The sequence below is a fragment of the Lactuca serriola genome, chromosome 8, assembly GCF_051521515.1.
Source record: "Lactuca serriola cultivar US96UC23 chromosome 8, Lser_US96UC23_V15, whole genome shotgun sequence".
NCBI classification, from domain to species: Eukaryota; Viridiplantae; Streptophyta; class Magnoliopsida; order Asterales; family Asteraceae; genus Lactuca; species Lactuca serriola.
In genome coordinates this window covers 178,175,456-178,194,224 of record NC_136415.1, presented here as the reverse complement: position 1 = coordinate 178,194,224, position 18,769 = coordinate 178,175,456, and positions in this window count along the sequence as shown.

The window sequence follows — 18,769 nt, the reverse complement described above, 5'->3', positions numbered from 1 at the left end:
CAACAAATAGATCTCACACAGGAGCTGATGGTGCTGAAGTCTCTCCCACCAAACATATGCAAACACCAAACCCTAATTAGAAATTAAGGTAATTCCCCAACTTAGCATGTCCAAAATCTAGAATAAGCTCTCATCTGGGTAAAAGACCATTTTACCCTCCTAAGCCCTTAACCCCTCATAGTTGACCAAAAGTCAAACTGGTCAAAAAGTCAACAGTCAACCTTTTTTTACTTACGCGCCATGTACATCATACTCTACACAGGGCGTAAAGTCTTATTCCAGAAAACAGGACAAAATTAAGCTACGTTTGTAACGCTCGGTTCCCGGTACGTATTTTAAATATAAGTAATTGCATGTTTTACACTGTAACTCGACGAGTTGGAGGCCCAACTCGTCGAGTACACTGGATTATGGACGCGGGTTTTAAGTAACCTACTCAACGATTCGGGAGCCCGACTCGACGAGTAGGACTACCTGGATGAAACCCTAATATTTAGGGTTTGCACCCTATTTAAACACATTATCTTGTCCCACTTCAGCCTCCATCTTCACAGTCCAGAAAATCCCTAACTCGAAATCCTAAAGCATTTGGAGTGTTCTTGAGCCATTTTTATGTGTTTGTGGTTGTGTGAAGCTTAAAGAAAGAAGTGGAAGCTTGGTGGTTCTAGAAGAAGAAAGTAGATCCAGAGATTTTGCTTCATTTCCAGCTCATTCAAGGTAAAAAGCTTCAACCTTGACCATTTATCTCTTAGATCTCTAGTTAAGGAAAGTTTCTACCTTTTCTAAGTTTTAGTAGAGCCATTTTGGGGATTTTGTGGTTCTAAAGGGGTATGACTTCAAATTTGGAAGCATTGAGGGTTCCCATGGCATAAAGGTGCCAACTTTATGGCCATGGGAGTCTCATGCATCATATAGACCTCATTTTAGAGCCTTTTGAGCCAAAAACCCTATGCATGAACGCCAAGTTCGTAGCTTTACGTGTAATATGGACCCTATGAGGTCAGATCTACGTTTTGGATGCATTAGGACCATCTGAAATCGACTGAATAGTTATAGACATAGAGGGACTCGGCGAGTCGCTTATGTGACTCGGCGAGTCAGGTTGCATTTTTCCCAAAACCCCTTTTGTTATCGAGTAATGTGTTGAGTTGGAAGAAGACTCGGCTAGTTGGGTTCATTATGGACCTAAAGATCAATGTACTCGACGAGTCTAAGGATGAACTCGGCGAGTTCAATGCAATATCCCAACCAGATGAAGATGAACTCGGCGAGTCAAGGACTAAACACCTTAACTCCGATGAAGATGAACTCGACGAGTTCAAGGATGAACTCTGTGAGTCAGTTGTAGAAGGTCCCGACTTTTTTAAAGGAGAACTCGGTGAGCCCTTGTAAGTCTCGGCGAGTAGGGTCGAAGTCTTGGCGTTTTCATGATTTCGGAACTCGGCGAGTTGTGGGGCCAACTCGGTGAGTTGAGTCAACTAGATGTTGACTATGACCTAGATTTGACTTTGACCAAGGTGTTGGCCTTGATTTTGACTTTGACCTAAGTTGACCAGGAAATGGTAATTAAGGAAGATTGTTATGTGTAGGATCTGAGAGGGGTTGATTCCGGCAGCGAGGACAGTTCAGACACTTTACGACATCGAGGTGAGTTACCTTCCAGTAGAAGTGGGTCTACGGCCACAATGTCGGCCCACTAGTAGGGATTGTTTGTCGAGTAGTTGTCTTTGTGATAATTACTCGGGTTTTCCACTATCTGATGTGTTTTACATGCTAGTATAATATGATGATATGTGATAGTGTTAGTAAGGGGAATAGTCCTCGGTTACCGGTTAATAGGGCCGAAGGGGTAGTATAGTACCCAACTATGCTAGATAGTATGATTATGTTATGTTATTATGTGGTAGTAGTAGGGGGTGAAATAATCCCCATAACTGGTTAAGATAAACCGGAGGGGTAGGTCGGAATCTAACAGGGGTAGGTCGGAATCTGACAGGGGTAGGTTAGGCACCTCGGTATGCCTAGAAGGGTAGGTCGGGCACCCAAATATGCCTGACAGTATGTTTATAGTATGATATGTGGTATGATGGGGGAACTCACTAAGCTTCGTGCATACAATTTTCAGTTTTGTTTCAAGTACCTCTTTAGTGAAGGGGAACGAGCCGGCACGGTAGCAGCGCATCGCACACATACGATTTCCACATTTTGAGATCCATGGGATTGTACTCTGACATTGTTACTATTTTATGTTATGGTTTTGAGACACGTGACTAAGGTTTTATGAAATGATATGAATCGTCGATGTTTTTTAGTAAACTATTTTATAAATTACTTAATTAAAAACAAAATTTTTGATCTTGAAAATTGGGATGTTACAAGTTGGTATCAGAGCTAGGGCACGGGTCGATGTGTTTGATGGGGACGTCGAACCCTATAATGGGGGGGTGAAGGTGGGTAGCACCGGATCCTACATCGGCTTGGAAGGAGAACGAAGCATTTCCTTATAATGGATGTGGAGACCTTCCTTGTCACAACGCGTTTTAAAGCTATGAGGGTAGCAGATCCCATAAGAACTTTGCAGTTAAGCGTGTTCGGGTGAGAGAAATCCATGGATAGGTGACCCCCTGGGAAGTTTTCGTTTCGGGAGCCCAAAGCGAACAATATTGTGATACGTGCTAGAGGGGGTTGTTACAAGTTGGTATCAGAGCCTTGGTTTGAGGGATTCAGACACACCTTCAAGGGTGTTTGGACTCAAATTGAGGGTTTGAAAGATTTTTACAAGAAAATAGTTTTTCTAAAAAAAAATTAGATAAAAATGTTTTGAGAAAGAACAAGGTGTGTGATGCGTGCAACCAGCTGAGCTCAAGTAAGTTTTCCCCAAGATACCCGTACATGTTATGATGTGATATGATTATAAGGACTGCATGCTAGATTAGGGCCAAAGATCTTGGAATGATGCCTTATATGCTTGTTGCCTTCGTATGAGAACTGCATGCTAGATTAGGGCTAAGGATCTAGGAAGATGCCTTATGTTCTTGCTATATGTGCTTATTAAGTTTTATGATGGAACTGATTAGTCAGTAATATGATGGCCTGAATAGGATATGCTTGGTATGGTTACTCAATGCTCGAAGGCTGCTTGCTTTGTGCTTTTGGGAGTTCTAGTTATCTTTAATTAGCTAGCTAAACAAATACGATAAGTTACATATTGTGAAGACTAAATAATTTTAGAAGGTTAGGTCTAGCCCTATTGCGCAGCTCTTGTTTGAGTCCAACTGTTGTAGGGTAGGACCTATCATTCGAAGAATTATCTGGTTTTACTGATATTTAATGGTATTCGGAAGCTAGTTAGGGAAAGGTAGCAGGGATTCCTTATGCAACTGAGGGCGGAGAGTAGGACAGAGAGTTACCCTAGGGTAAGCCTAGGATGAGATTAGTGCAGAGAGTAGTAGTAGTAGAAGGGACTTGGTAAAGTCAAGGCAATCCTTGAGGAGAGTACGAATAGATGAGGAAGGTAGTATAGGCCCGTACTACTGAAAGCAGAGGATCCGTATTCGAGTCAAGGAGGGCCGAGATAGAACCAGGGAACTTGTAGGAGGTGAGACCTCCTGAAGTTATGTATGACCCTGACGATTATGTGTTTTGTTAATGGAGATTATTACTTGACATGGAGGAGGAGGTTCAGGATCAGGATCGGGTTTGGGATCATGTGTCGAGCCAGTTGATGAGGGACTACGTGAGTTCATTGCTTCTCAGATCACTAGAAGCATCCTTGAGTCGACCCTGGTGATTTTCAGGTCGATCAAGGAGGGGATTATCGAGCTGATGGAGGATCGCCTCAGGGCGTTTAGGAGTGACTGGGCGGCTAGCCAGTCAGGGGCACGCACACTGTCCTTTAAGGACCTCAGGGGATGCGGTGCACCAGACTTCCATGTGTTAAAGGACCCCATTGCTGCCAGGAGATGGATTGCAGACATGGAGTATGCCCAGTTGACGAGCTTCTGCCCTGAGGGGTCGAAGGTTCGGTATGCTGCGGGTTGCTTGAGGGACAAAGCTAGAGATTAGTGGGGAGTCGGTTGGTGATTCTTTGGGAGCCTCAACCGTTGAGGCTATGTGTAACGCCTGTGTTTCTGGGCTTGTCATTAATGTTGGTATAATAGTCTAGGTTAACCTTTGTAACCCGTTTTGAAATAATAGAAGTGTATTATTTGAGTATTATGTGTTATGTGCTTAATTGTGTGTCTTAATTTAATTAAGAGTAAAAATAAGCATCAAAATGAAATGTTAGATAAAGCCGATATCTATGGATAATGTTGTAGTAGTTGAAACGAGGTTTTCGTGCATATAAAGAACGCCAAAATCCGAGTTATAACGAAGAAGTTATGACCTGTCGAAGTTTTGCGACAGAACCGGCACGACCCAGCGCGACGTAAATAGTGAATTTAAGGTAGATAGATATCTATCCTTAGTGATCTAAATGAGAATTGAAGATCTCATCGATAGTAGTGCAACGACGGAAAGACGGACGAAAACAGAGTTCAGATGAAGGAGTTATGAATTTCGAATAGAGTTTTCCTGTCCCGGCCTACTAAAGATAATATATAAGTAATATACTTATAATATATTAAAAATAAATTCAAAATTAGCCAATGGAGTCTAAAGGAGAGTTGTAGACCATAATCTCACCTTCACGACGATATAAAGAACGTCGAAAACGGAGTTCGTATGCGAAAGTTATGAATTTCTGAAGTTTGGGGCGCGAAACCCCAAAACTGTCAGAGACCACGACGTGGCAAGCAGTGCCACGACGTGGCAAATCTCCTGTCACCTCTGGAAGGCCCCCATATGCAACTTGGGATGATGCATGCAGTGACGACCAAGCCCACAACGCGGCAAGGGCCAAATTTTCCCTATAAATAGATTTGAAGGGCCAACCGTTTAGTGTTGCTATTTTCTCTCTTCTCTCTCCCGTTTTACCTCGATTTGCATGCCAGAAGTACCCCGAAGCCCCGGTATCATTCCCGAGTCCCGAAGCAAGATCCGAAGCCCGATAATCCCGAAGAGCGTGATTCCCGAGCCGAAGCTCTGCCCGCGAGAAGTTCGATTTTTGTGAAGATCTTCCAGATCTGCGGAGAGATACTACTTCTACAAGCCGTAGTGCTGTCTGATCATCTTCTGATCAAGTGAGTGTATACTACCTTTCATAAACACGATAATAATACAAGTATGGTTTGAGTGTATTAAGTATATTGTTGTTTATATGCGTGAGTGTGTAGTTACTTTCTTCTAACGCATAATTATGAAGTATTTTATACAAAATACGTGTTATGTGTATAATTTTGTTGTTATGTGTGTGAATGTATATTCACTTTCTTCTATCTTATAGATCTGATTATTTCTCTATGAAATACGTGTTATGTGTGTGTGCCTCATCTGTTATGTGGAAAATGTATTGATTGAGCATGCTATACAGGTTTTGAAACTATGTATAAAAATGTATATTTTATCTACTAATATGTTGGGTAGAACATTGTAGATAGTTGGTGTGTAATAAACAGATGAGAGGCCTCGATGTTGTTTTGATCCAGTCATCTAGCGAAATTTAGATGACGACCACGGACTTTTCTAGATAGTCCAGTGGAACGCTAGTAGGCTCATAACCTGTAGGTGTTAATGAACTTGGGTGTTCATTCGCTGTATTCCATCCCCGTCATGGTTGCCTTATTTGACTTATATTGCTGAGGAACCCCCGAAGCATGTGTTGTCGCCCCGATGAAATATTCTTAGACTAGGTCCCTTATGTTAGTTGTCTTAGGGACGTAAAGTGAGAATAACGGGAATGGGTAATTGGGTTATTGTTGGCTGGTGGAAATTAAATATAATTATTTATTGTGGGTTGAAAACCCTATATGCTCACCAGGCTCCCAAGCCTGACCCACTCAGTTTATTTGTATTACAAGAAGTGGCGCAAGGGCATAAGATGGATGAACCATCAAGTTGTTTTGTTTACAAGTCTGTATATGTATATATTTGTTGAATGACTTGTAATGTTGTTGTTTATGCTTTATGGTCTGTATCGGAACATGACATCCCGAGTTTTGATTATATAATGAAAATACATTTCTTTTATGAAATGCTTAAGTAAACATTGTTTTATCACGTTTTGTTTTTGGGAACAAATTCCGCAACTCTTTCAAATCAAAAGGATTTACTCTGAAATTATTTTAAAAGCATAAATGAAAATCGGTCTTTTCTGGCCGAGATTTTGGGGATGTCACAGTTGGTATCAGAGCATTAGTTTAAGCGAACTAGGAATTTGTAGGATTTCTAGACTTAAACTTAGAATGCTAAGTGAAATTTTGAGATGTGTGTCTGTGATATTTTAGACACGAGCACTAGTTTATTTTAGGAGGGTTGCCTAAAATGCTTTTGTGTGCTAAATGTTATATGTTGCCATATATGATATTATTTGTTCGGATCTATGCTGTTGTCGACCGGATCTGGAAACCTTATGTGTGTAGGATTCTAAGCGTATGTCTATGATATTAGAACTAGCATGTAAACGTTTCGGAGTGATAAGGATGATTTGAATATCTATCGTGAATGAGGATCCGATTGGAGTTATGGATTGGATCTCAGAAATGGAGTTGGCCTTCATGACTTGTGGCTGCAGAGGCAAGTTACAAGCTATCTATGCAGTGCGTCAATTACGAGGTGGAGCCGTTCGATGGTGGAACACTCTAGGGAAGACTTTAAGCCCTAATGAGACACTGCAATGGTCATGGGCGGAGTTCTTGGCGCAGTTCAAGCGCAAGTTCTGCTCGGCCCAAAATCTGTTGGAATTAGAAAACAAGTTTTTGGCATTGATGAAAGGCAGCATGTCAGTTGATGAATACACAAATAACTTCACCGATAAGATGGAGTTTTCCTTGCGTATCGTCCCAGACGAGCTGACAAAGGTGGACCGGTATGCAAAGGGACTCCCATGGGAGTACGAGGTGCCAGTACGTCAGGCACATACTCTAGAGGCAGCTATCTGGGCTGCCCAGTCTGTTGAGAACATGATTAAGAAGAGAACCACCAACAAGGTTGAGGTTGGTGTGAAGAGAAAGTTTGAGGGAACATCTGGTTCCGGTAAGAAAAACAAATTTTTGAAATCTGATTCGAAAAAGTTTGGAGGAAAAGGAGGCGAAGCGAAATGGTGTGATAAGTGTAAGAAAAAGCACTTTAGGAAATGTAGCGAGGATGTAACCTGCTACAAGTGCGGAAAAATTAGGCATTTTACCAATGAGTGTCCGAACAACAAAAGGATGTGTTTTGGTTGTAATGAAGAGGGGCATATTTTGAAAGACTGTCCGAAGAAGAAGGAGGCAGCAATGCCCAACATTCCACCATAGCCGAAGGCGAGAGCCTTCCAGATGACACTTGAGGCTGCGAAAGATGAAGCTGATGTCGCTTTAGGTACCTTTCTCATAAACGAATTACCTGCTCAAATTTTGTTTGATTCTGGAGCCAACTACTCCTTTATTTCGCATGAGTTTGGTAGAAAACTAGCTTTTCCTGTTAATAGACTAGATAATGCTTTATTAGTCGAAGTTGCTAGTGGCAAGTTTGTACCTGTTAGCCATCGTATGAAAAACATCTTAATCAACCTTAATGGGAATAAGTTTCACAAGGAATTATTGCCTATCGAACTTAATGGTTTCGACATCGTGTTGGGAATGGATTGGCTTAGCGCCAATGATGCCGAAATTTTATGCAAGAAAAAGATAGTTAAAAGTAAACCCGCCTAGGAAAGATTCGTTTATGGTGTATGGGGACAAACGCAGAGTAAATTCTGGAATCATTTCTCTAATGAAAGCCAGAAAGTGTTTGACCAAGGGATGTACATCATATTTAGCATTCGTGATCGATGCTAAGAAGGAAAAGAAGGTGATGCAGAGTATTCCAGTGGTGTGTGATTATCCAGAAGTATTTCCCGAAGATCTTCTTGGATTACCACCTGATAGACAAGTGGAGTTCAGAATAGACTTGTTACCAGGGACCACGCCAATAGCAAAAGCACCTTACCGATTAGCACCGACGGAGATGAAGGAGCTAATGATGCAACTTCAGGAGTTATTGGACAAAGGTTTCATTAGACCTAGTTCATCACCCTGGGGAGCTCCGGTGTTATTTGTGAAGAAGAAAGATGGAAGTATGAGAATGTGCATTGATTACAGAGAGCTGAACAAGGCAACAATAAAAGAATAGGTATCCGTTGCCAAGGATTGATGACCTGTTTGATCAATTTCAAGGTTCGAGCTATTTCTCGAAGATTGATCTAAGGTCAGGATATCATCAGCTAAAAGTAAGAGAGCAAGATATAGAGAAGACCGCATTCGGAACTAGATATGGACACTACGAGTTCTTGGTTATGTCGTTTGGACTAACCAATGCTCCAGCAGCATTCATGGATTTGATGAATAGGGTTTGTAATCCGTTCCTTGATAAATCCGTGATAGTGTTCATAGACGACATTCTGATTTATTCGAAAAGCCAAGAGGAGCATGGCAGACACTTGCGAGAAGTGTTGGAAGTTTTGAAGAAGGAGAAGCTGTATGCGAAGTTCTCCAAATGTGATTTTTGGATTCGTGAAGTCCAATTCTTGGGTCATGTGGTCAACCAAGAAGGGATAATGGTTGATCCAGCAAAGATTGAAGCTGTAATGAAGTGGGAACAACCAAAAAGTCCCACGGAGATCCGAAGCTTTTTAGGATTAGCTGGATATTACTGAAGGTTTATCCAGGGCTTTTCTTCGATTGCTACTCCATTAACAACTTTGACCCACAAAGGAGCTACTTATGCTTGGAGTGATAAGCATAAAGAAGCATTCGAGAAGCTAAAGAAGAAGCTATGCGAGGCACCGATACTTTCTCTACCTGATGGAGTTGAAGACTTCGCTGTTTATAGCGAGGCGTCTGGTGTTGGATTGGGTTGTGTTTTGACCCAAAGAAATAAGGTGATCGCATATGCGTCTCGACAGCTGAAAGAGCATGAAAAGAACTACCCGACTCACGATTTGGAGTTGGCAGCGGTAGTTTTCACTCTGAAAATATGGAGGCATTACCTCTATGGCACGAAGTGCAAAATTTTCACTGATCATAAGAGTCTCCAATATCTCTTTAGTCAGAAAGAATTAAATATGAGACAACGACGCTGGCTAGAATTACTCAAGGACTACGACTGTGAGATACTTTACCACCCCGGTAAAGCTAATGTTGTTGCTGATGCTCTCAGTCGGAAAGTCAATCTTGAAAGGAAAAGGCCAAGAGCGTTGAGAATTGAAGTTGTCTCGACAATTGTGGAAAGTATAAAGAAAGCTCAAGAGGAAGCTTCCGAGAATAATGACCGAAAGGAGGAACGTTTGGGCAAAACATTGGTGTTCGGTATAAACAGTCATGGACTGAAGGTGTTCCAAGATCGGATTTGGATACCAAAGACAGGAGGAGTCAGAGACCTTCTGATGGAAGAAGCTCACAAAACCATGTACTCGATTCATCCCGGTAGCACTAAAATGTATAAGGACCTAAAACCCTACTACTGGTGGCTGACGATGAAGCTTGATGTTGCAAAATATGTGGCCGAGTGTGTGACTTGTGCGAGAGTAAAGACACAACATCAGAAACTGTACGGGAGTTTAGAACCATTGTCTGTGCCTATGGGTACTTGGGAAGACATTGCTATGGATTTTCTCACTAAACTGTCCAGAACAAAGAATGGTCACGACATGATTTGGGTGGTCGTTGATTGATTCACTAAGAGTGCGCATTTCATAGCGGCCAAGGAGAAATGGTCTATGGAGAAGCTTGCAAATTCTTACGTGAAGGAAATTGTAAGGCGTCACGGTGTTCCGTTAACGATTGTATCGGATCGTGATAGCCGTTTCAGCTCGCGGTTTTGGAAAAGTCTACAAGAGGAATTAGGTACCAAGTTGTGTTTAAGTACAACTTACCATCCGCAGACTGATGGTCAGAGCGAACGGACGATACAAACGCTTGAAGATATGCTGAGAGCATGTACTATGGAATTCCTAGGTAACTGGGATGAACATTTACCTTTAGTAGAATTTTCCTACAATAATAGTTTTCACTAGAGCATTAAGATGGCACCTTATCAAGCTTTGTATGGGCAGAAGTGTCGTACGCCGTCTTGTTGGCTTGAGGCTGGGGAAAAGCAGTTTATGGGACCGGAGATGGTTCATCAAACTGCTGAAAAGTTGAAAATAATTAGGGAAAGAATGTTAGCAGCTCAGGACTGTCAAAAGAGCTATGCTGACAAAAAGCGAAGACCGATGACTTTTGAAATTGGAGATTCGGTTTTGCTTAAAGTCTCTCCGTGGAATGGACTTATAAGATTTGGTAAAAGGGGAAAATTATGTCCAAGGTTTATTGGACCATTTAAAGTTCTTCAGAGGATTGGGAACCAAGCTTACAAGCTCGAACTACCAGAAGAACTGAATGGAATTCATAACACTTTCCATGTGTGTTATTTGAGGAAGTTCATGGAGAAGTTCCCGACATGATTCCACTTTCAGAGTTGAGAATGATGAGAACAAAAGGTTGATTGAAGAACCAGAGGAAATCGTTGACCGAAAGACAAAGAAGTTGTGACGCAAGATGGTCGAGTTAGTGCTTGTCCGATGGAAACACACGAATGGGCTGAATCTCACCTGGGAGACGGAGAGTGACATGATGGGTCGCTATCCGCATTTGTTTGTTGATGTGTGATTCTGGGGACGAAATCATTCTAAGGTGGAGAGAGTTGTAACGCCTGTGTTTCTGGGCTTGTCATTAATGTTGGTATAATAGTCTAGGTTAACCTTTGTAACCCGTTTTGAAATAATAGAAGTGTATTATTTGAGTATTATGTGTTATGTGCTTAATTGTGTGTCTTATTTTAATTAAGAATAAAAATAAGCGTCAAAATGAAATGTTAGATAAAGCTGATATCTATGGATAATGTTGTAGTAGTTGAAACGAGGTTTTCGTGCATATAAAGAACGCCAAAATCCAAGTTATAACGAAGAAGTTATGACCTTTCGAAGTTTCGCGACAGAACCGGTACGACCCAGCGCGACCCAGCACGACGTAAATAGTGAATTTAAGGTAGATAGATATCTATCCTTAGTGATCTAAATGAGAATTGAAGATCTCATCGATGGAGTTATGAATTTCGATGGAAAGACGGACGGAAACGACGGAAAGACGGACGGAAACGGAGTTCAGATGGAGTTATGAATTTCGAACAGAGTTTTCCTGTCCCGGCCTACTAAAGATAATATATAAGTAATATACTTATAATATATTAAAAATAAAGTCAAACTTAGCCAATGGAGTCTAAACGAGAGTTGTAGAGCATAATCTCACCTTCGCGGCGATATAAAGAACATCGAAAATGGAGTTCGTATGCGAAAGTTATGAATTTCTGAATTTCGGGGCGCGAAACCCCAAAACTGTCAGAGACCACGACGTGGCAAATCTCCTGTCACCTCCGGAAGGCCCCCAGATGCAACTTGGGATGACGCATGCAGCGACGACCAAGCCCACGACGTGGAAAAAGGTTGCCACGACGTGGCAAGGGCCAAATTTGCCCTATAAATAGATTTGAAGGGCCAGCCGTTTAGGGTTGCTATTTTCTCTCTTCTCTCTCCCGTTTTACCTCGATTTGCGTGCTAGAAGTACCCCAAAGCCCCGGTATTATTCCCGAGTCCCGAAGCAAGACCGAAGCCCGATAATCCCGAAGAGCGTGATTCCCGAGCTGAAGCTCTGCCCGCGAGAAGTTCGATTTTTGTGAAGATCTTCCAGATCTGCGGAGAGATACTACTTCTACAAGCCGTAGTGCTGTCTGATCATCTTCTGATCAAGTGAGTGTATACTACCTTTCATAAACACGATAATAATACAAGTATGGTTTGAGTGTATTAAGTATATTGTTGTTTATATGCGTGAGTGTGTAGTTACTTTCTTCTAACGCATAATTATGAAGTATTTTATACAAAATACGTGTTATGTGTATAATTTTGTTGTTATGTGTGTGAATGTATATTCACTTTCTTCTATCTTATAGATCTGATTATTTCTCTATGAAATACGTGTTATGTGTGTGTGCCTCATCTGTTATGTGGAAAATGTATTGATTGAGCATGCTATACAGGTTTTGAAACTATGTATAAAAATGTATATTTTATCTACTAATATGTTGGGTAGAACATTGTAGATAGTTGGTGTGTAATAAACAGATGAGAGGCCTCGATGTTGTTTTGATCCAGTCATCTAGCGAAATTTAGATGACGACCACGGACCACTGATGGTTGGCAGGTCAAGTCAGAGGCTCTAGTGGTGAGGAGCTGAGCCTTCCAGTTGACTACCGAGGAGACATGCGCCGCACCCAATGTGGTGACGGATATGATTTCTTCTCCCTAGCTTTTATTATATGTTGTTTATGATATTTATGTGCCATGTTATGTGTTTTGTTTAGGTTCTTTCCATGTGAACGGTATTCCAATTCAGGTGTTTGATTCGGGTGCTACCCGATCATTTGTCTCTCTTGCACTTAGCAAGAGGTCCCCTCAGTCTTCGGGTACGTTGGATTTCCTTCTAGAGGCCGATATTGCCGACGATCGATCAGTTCGAGCATCAGAGGTTTTCAGAGATTGTGCTTTGAGGCTGTTTGAGGAGCACTACCTGGTAAACTTGGTTCCCATACCATTGCATGGGAACAAGGACATCATCGGTATGGACTGGTTGAGCCCTAATGGGGCTGTGATTGACTGCATGCAGCAGTTGGTACATGGCAAGACCCCAAGTAGGGGAGAGCTGGTGATTCAGGGGAAGAGGCCACAACACTGACCAAATTTATGCTCAGCAGTGAGGGCTAGGTGCTACCTTCAGCAGGGTTGCACCGGATATGTAGCCTACGTCATGGATACCCAAGAAGAGGGAAAGGCGACTGTGAGTGACGTGTCAGTGGTGCGAGAGTACCCAGACGTGTTTCCAGAGGAGTTGCCTGGGATACCTCCGGAGAGGCAGGTGGAGTTTAGGATCGACCTGGTCCCCGGTGCGGCCCCGATAGCCAAAGTACCATATCGGTTGGCTCCCCATGAGATGCATGAGTTGTCTACACACCTGCAGGAGCTGTTAGACAAGGGATTCATTAGATCGAGCAGTTCACCCTGGGGAGCCCCGATCCTTTTTTGTGAAGAAGAAGGACGGTTCGCATCGGATGTGTATGATGGGTTTTGGTCATAAGAACATCCTATGTGCTCATACAAACCCTAATGCTTGGATCTAGGTTTCTCTATTGTACATGCAAGTTATCTAAGACTATAAACCCTAGATCTAGCATATGATAATCAATATCACATATAATTAGTGTTTAGATCATACCTTGATTGTTATAATTAGGGTTTAGATCACACCTTTGCCTTAGATAGCTCATATGTATGTCTAAACAATTCAGACTTATTGCCAAACCTCACAATTCGAATCATGGAAAGAGATACCGTAACCATAATCGAATTCGAGAATACAATTTCACAATCACTATCTTCTTAAAATCTCTATTAGTGAAAGCATTTCCTCACAGTCATTTTCATGAAGGAGGAAATCTTATGACACTTAGATTTTAATGGTGTATTTGTTCCTATCCATGTGAATTTGTCAAAACCAAAGTTTACGACAAATTCAAACTCATATGGACCGAACTTTCTTTAATCTTGATTTCTTGCCTTATGTTAGCACAGCTGCCCACCATGTCTTCCAAGTACTTAAGCAGCTCACCTTTTCCTATCAATGTACTTTTCATTGATCAAGGTTCCTACCTTTTATGCGTTCAAATGAGAACTCATAGAACTCACATGCATAATTAACTCAATTGGAATGGCACAGAAACAAAATAGTGTCAACACGATAGGTTGTAAACCTCAACTCGTGTGCTAGTGATGATCGACAAGGTTTATTTTGATTTGTTCTTGAAACCTTTCAAGACCATTAAGACTCCCACTTACTCCTTGACATATAAGATTCTCTTGTCCATGATCATTTCATGACAACCAAATATTCAAGAGTTAGTGTAGTTTTTATCAAAACACTTCATAAATTGGTCCTAGTTGGTCTTTGTCTTATTCAAGACATCACAACTTTCCACATTTGATGAATGCTATAAACCTTCTTAATACTTTTCACTCAATGTCACAATCTTAACTCTAAGACTTGTTTTGGAATGAAGTATGATTGACTTATTGATTTAACCATTTCCTCAATTCTTGATTCCTCTTCTTAGACATACAATTGTACTAAGACTCACTTAGAGGATCAATTGAGATATGGTTCTTAATCATTAAGACCTATCATAAAGCATAAAAGGTACTCTCCCTTCTTTTTAGAATGGAGAAACTTTTATCTTTCTGCCTACTTGATTCTTCTTATTCGTTCTGCTATTGATTTAAAATTTTTTCAATCAATTCAGAATTACACTTAATCTTATAAGTATAATCATATTTACTAAACCTTTAGTAAATCACGACGAATATCTTGTTACTCTTATGGTGGACTTGATCAACACGCAACTTTGTGTACTCGATCTCCTAGTCCTTCACTTGACACTTTGTCAATGAATTAGTCTAATTTTCAAATATGAAATTTCTCATTCATCGTGCAACCAAGTAGCATGATTCCAAGTTTTTGTCCAATTGAAACTTGGGTGATGAGAAACTCTCCTTATTCGGTAAATTTTCGACATTTCCATAATTAAGAATCAAATCCATTATTGCTAATAATAGGAACATTCAAACATCAATTTTTCATACACAACATTGCAAGGATAAATAAATAATAATAAAATCAAATTTTATTTTATTGCGGAAAAAATTTGTCCTTACAACGCAATTCATTGAAAAACTATGCTAATACATATTTCTTAGCAATCTAATTCTAACTCTAAGTAGTGGCTCGGGAATCTAATCTTCAAGTAATGCGATCGAAATCCATTTCTTCACGGTTAGATTCTGCTCGCTTCTTCCCTTAAGCTTCCTCTCTTTTCTTCGATCCTACAAAACATCAATTGTAATCTTATCACATTATGTATTAAGAATCTAGAATAGGAGCTTAAAAGAGTTAGTCAATGGATTTTACCTAAAGCAGAGCCATACGTTTTGACTCTCCCATCTTTTAGATCTCTTAGGTAAATAGGACAGCTTCGTCTCCAATGCCCCTTATCTTGGCAATAAAAGCAAATCGACTCTTTTGGAACAACACATGGAACTACTTCAGATATTGCCTTACTCTTATGATCAAACTCTTCGATCATGGCATGTCTTTCGTTGCCATTGCATATATCCATAGAGGTCTTGAAGGAAGATTCACCAATCAACTTTGCTTTTCTATTGCACCAAACCATTGCTGATTCAGCAGCAATAAGCATATAGGTGAGATCTATAAGAGTCACGTCGCAGTTCATCATATAATACTCTCTTACGAACTCACTATATGAGTTAGGAAGTGACTGAAGAACCCAAGCAACCGCCATCTCCTCACAGCAACGGATCCCAATATTCTTAACCTATCAATGTGTGACTTCATCCCTAGGACGTGTGCACACACCGACTTTCCTTCTTTATGTTTACTTGCCAAAAGGGCTTGAGTGATTTTGAACTTTTCAAGCCTTCGAACTTGTGGGTTATGGAGAATAATTGGAGGAGGTGGAGGAAGTGAAGCATGATTTCTGGTTCCTCGATCGAATTGTGGAATATCATCTTCATGTGGAAAGCTTGTTCCACGGGATTTGGGAAGACCATAGTTGTCGAAATTTGACATCTACAAAACGGGAGAAAACGAATTCAAGTCAGTTGATTGATTAAGTCCTTAGTAAATCACCCAAATGAGATACTAAGGCTAGGACCCAACACAATACGCTACAACCCAGAAAAGGGATGTCGTAATCTAGTTGCAGAATATTTGAAGGTAAGTGAATGACGATTCACTAATTTCCACCATTAAAAAACGAAAAAGAAACTTAAGTTTTAAATCTATGAAAACTCCTAGATCCTATGAGATTCATTGAACATTTCAATGGCATGTTTAAATCTCGATATGCCCCTCTAGTTTGTGACTGGGATGCGGAGGATCACAAAGCGGGTGTGAATAACCATGCAAACGTACATGGTGCCCTCACATGTTACAGTCACCTATTCGATGTGCCGGTAAACCACACACGCTCCACCGAACTATGACAAACATTGAGTCGCCCTTTGCTACCTTTGCTTAGAACCATTTAGTGTGCCGGTTAACCACACACGCTCCACTAACGTCTTTGCAAGGGCACAAAGTGTAATTTCATGGAATTGCATCAATTCACTTTTCCTAAGTAACTAAGATTGGGAATTTGTAAAACATTTGGTTACATTTGTACTTCATTATACTTATAATGGAAGGTTTTTGTCCTATCCTACCCGTTCGGCTAACGACCCTCCACTAGTCAAGAGTGCGGTGGGTAAGAGTGGATACCCATTCAATCGCCATTTTATAGGCAATTTACTTAAACACCCCTTATAGACCAGCTTCATGAATGAGGCCTACTAACGGTAAGACTGAATTTTACTCATACATATATATAATGTTAGACTTTTAATGTTATATATAGTATAGGGTGTATTTTACACTTTTAAAATACTAGGAGGTCAAAGTTAACAATTATACTTTTAATTCAATTAAATTGTAAACCTAAACTTTTATGGATTTATTAAATCTCTTTTAATTATACACCTTAATTAATTAATAAAACCATAAGGGTGTGATTTGAACTTTTCAAAACAATACTAGGGTTTTAGAATTTAACATTCCTAAATTAAACCTTTAATCAACTTTTAAATTCCAAAACTTGAGGGCAAGTTTTGAAACCTTTCAAAACACTAGGGGATCAAATAACAAATAATCTAAATTAACATTTAATCACATAATTATCCATATTTGATTTATTTAATAATTTCTTGCAAAACAATTTACCAATTTAATCAAAATAATTAATCAATTATCACATAAGGAAATAAATATTTTATTAATTGATAAATATCTTCAATTAGATCAAGAATATACTCATATATATATATCATAAAATCGGATTTATATTGATCTAATATGATAAAGGCAAGTATCTCAAAGATAAACAACAAGAAATCCCGATATCCCCTCTTTCTGACGCTCGAACTCGCCGAGTACCCATATGGACTCGCCGAGTAGGGGCCTACTCGCCGAGTCCACAATGGGACTCGCCGAGTTCATCAGGCAGTTTCACAAAAATCGAATTTTTCAATAGGAACAAACATACAAGGCATCAATACAATAGAAACCAATCAAGGCTCTGATACCACTGATGGGTTTTGGTCATAAGAACATCCTATGTGCTCATACAAACCCTAATGCTTGGATCGAGGTTTCTCTATTGTACATGCAAGTTATCCAAGACTATAAACCCTAGATCTAGCATATGATAATCAATATAACATATAATTAGGGTTTAGATCATACCTTGATTGTTATGTAGCAATAACAATCCCAAATCCTTCTTGTATTGACTTTAGAAAGCTTAGAGTCACAAATGTCACTCCTCTAATGGTTCACAAACACCGAGAGCAAGAGGATGAAGAGGAGAAGAGAAGGAGGCTGCCCAAAACATGTGGAAACCCTAGAAGAAAGCTTGTCCACGTTTTTGAGGCATAAGGGGTCTTTAAATAGTGAGGCTATTAGGGTTATCTAACAAGGAAACCCTAATTTGGATGCTTAAGCCCTAAGCAACCCATGGACTCCTTTCCTTAAAGGCCTTGAACGATTTCTAATGGGTTTCCCCATAGAATTCGTCCAACCTTATAATATAAGGCAATCCATAGCCCAATTGCAATTATCTTATAATTACAATTCCAGTCCCTTAAGTTTAATTAATCTCTTTTAGTCACAAACTTAATTCTTATTAATTCTTGACTAATATTAATTAAACAATATGATTTCTCCTTTAATATATTATTCTCATAATATATTAATAAATCATATTTAATCCTTTCTCTCCATAATTCATCCTATCAAGTTGCTTTGGTGAAGGCAACCCAAAAGGACCATGCACCATCGGGTCAAGTACATACCAAAATAGTTATGGACTTAGACACTAATCCAACAGTGTATAGATTACTGGGAGCTGAACAAGGTAACAGTGAAGAACCGTTACCCACTCCCGAGGATTGATGATCCATTCGACCAGCTACAGGGGGCATCTTGGTTTTCCAACATAGACTTGCGTTCAGGCTACCATCAGATGAGGGTCAGAGATGAGGATGTACAGAAGACATTATTTCGGACTCGCTATGGCCACTACCAGTTCGTGGTGATGCCCTTCGGGCTCACTAATGCTCCTGTCGTGTTCATGGATCTCATGAACCGCGTATGCAGACCAATGCTGGATCGGTCTGTGATAGTTTTCATTAATGACATCTTGGTTTACTCCAAGACGTAGGAGCAGCATAAGGAGCACTTGCGGGAGGTGTTGGATACCCTGAGGAGGGAGAGCATGTATGCCAAGTTCTCTAAGTGCGATTTCTGGTTGTGCGAGGTGCAGTTTTTAGGGCACCTTGACAACTAGAACGGGATTTTGGTCGATCCGGCTAAAGTAGAGGCCGTGATAATATGGGAGGTTCCGAAGTCCCCATCTGAGATTTGGAGTTTCCTCGGATTGGCAGGCTATT